Source organism: Galeopterus variegatus, unplaced genomic scaffold, assembly GCF_000696425.1.
Source record: "Galeopterus variegatus unplaced genomic scaffold, G_variegatus-3.0.2 Scaffold12258, whole genome shotgun sequence".
NCBI classification, from domain to species: Eukaryota; Metazoa; Chordata; class Mammalia; order Dermoptera; family Cynocephalidae; genus Galeopterus; species Galeopterus variegatus.
In genome coordinates this window covers 2,053-4,433 of record NW_007738369.1, presented here as the reverse complement: position 1 = coordinate 4,433, position 2,381 = coordinate 2,053, and positions in this window count along the sequence as shown.

The window sequence follows — 2,381 nt, the reverse complement described above, 5'->3', positions numbered from 1 at the left end:
ACTTATAACGGCACATACCAAATGGAAATAATTTAAGTATAGGTAAAGTTGATTTAGTGTGAATAAAGTGTGCATACTATGTGAATTATAAGTTTAACAGTCTTTCTCAAATTAGAATATTTTTCGTATTTAACTACTCACCGAAATTAATATGATAATACTATTATATATGAATATATATTATAATATAATTTCTCTTTTAAACATTTCTTGGGCAGCTGTGTAGATACTGACTTCCCCCTTGCCTCATATTGGTAACTGTTCTCAGAAGTTTGTCAGGCACCTTGCCAAATGACTACTCACTTTTTGTTTGTTTTACTGTGGTAAAAATATATGATCTACTATCTTAGGAAATTTTTAAATGCTTTCTGTCATAGGTGACCACATGAATCAACCTTGAGGACATTATGCTGTGAGGTAACTACTAGATCTTTGATAAAAGGGTATCCATCTCTGCAGAAAAGTATTATTTTGGTTGGCTTCTAATTAATTACTGATTATTTATGCTTTCATTTCCTATGTTTTTCATAACAACTTCATAAAGATGTCAATAATCAAAACTCATTAACCATGTGGAGCCACGTTCCATTTTGGCTAGGGTCCAATGTTTGCATGTTGTAATAAATAGCTCTGCCAAATGTTACAAGTCTACAAGGTATATTTTTAGATTTTTCATCCAAGGAGATTTCAAAACAAAGTCAAACAACTTCTGGATATATTTGTCAGTGTTTTTGCATCAAATTATTTTGACTACAAAAATCAAAGGAGACTGATCTTTTAGCTCTGGGCAACATGTGGTTATTGCTAGGGTACAATCTGAAGCTTGAAGTTGCCTTCAACTTATCACTGTCGCTTTGCCTGCTGTTTAGCACCATAAAGGGCTACAGAGGCAGCAGTAAAAAGTACAGCCCTGGATAATAGAGGAAAACATACTGTTCTCTTTATGTTTGTTAATAGGGCATGACAATTGTTCCCAAAGTGCCTGGAAGCCATTATGCTTTGCTACTCTGGAATGCTGCATCTGATGCAATGAAGGACACAGTTACTTAGCTTATGCCAGCAAGGCATTTGCCCCAACCCATGAGATGCAAAATGCTCAGAGCACTCATGGGTTTTGGAAAGTGTTATAGGGATTTTCTTAGGTAGGCAAATGAGTTGGCTTAATTTAACCCCATTTACTTGAAGTAGGTCCAAAGATAGATTATTCCGTTTGGACTTGCAAAAGTGATTATGTTTTAAAAACTTCAAATGCCTTATGAAATGATGCAAAGCAAGGTCTTTGTTTTGTATAATAAAAAGTGTGAATACTCATCAAAACAACATTCTGTGATTTATAGCATTTTATACACATTTTTGGTTTCTCAAGTTCTTGTTAAATACTCGATTTAGTTATATAGTTCTCACAATAATACCATGAGATAGATATTATTATAGTCTCTATATTACAGGTAGAAAAAGGAGACTGAGTGAGGATAAAAAATTAGCCTAGATATACAGAGATAATTGGCACAATAAGGATTCAAATCCTGAGAAACATTAACTAAGAAAGCAACCTGCTTCTATCAGACTTCATTACTATTTTTCCCAATTATTTTCTATTGTGGTAAAGTACACATTGCATAAAATTTACCATCCTAACCATTTTTAAGTGTACTCTTCAGTGGTATTAAATACATTTATAATCTTGTACTACCATCACCACTATCTATATCCATATCCATATATTCGTCTTGTAAAATGAAAACTCTATACCCATTAGATAATAATTCCCCATTTCTCTTTCCCACAGCCACTGGCAGCCACTATTTTACTTTCTGTTTCTATGATTTTGACTACTCGAAGTATCTCATATAAGTAGAATTGTACAGAATTTTTGTTTCCATGACTGACTTATTTCACTTATCATATTGTCCTTAAGGTTCATACAAGTTGTAGCATATGTCAGAATTTCTTCTTTTTTTAAAGCAGAATAATATTCCATTGTGCATACACACACACACACACACACACACATACACACTACATTTTGTTTACCCATTCATTCAGCCATGGACAATTTGCATTTCTCCCTTATTTTAGCTATTGTATATGATGCTGCTATGAACATGGGTATACAAATATATCTTCTTTTTTGATAACTGTAGCTTTGTAATAAGTTTTGAAATTAGGAAGTATGAGTCTTCCAGCTCTGTTCCTTTATTTTCAAGATTGTTTTGGCTCTTTGGGGTCCCTTGGGATTCCATAAAAATTCTAAAATGAATTTTTCTATTTTTGCAGTAAATATCATTGGGATTTTGATAGGGCTTGCATTAAATTTGTTGATTGCTTTAGATATTACTGACATTTAAGCAATAGTAAATCTTTTAATCCATGAACATGGG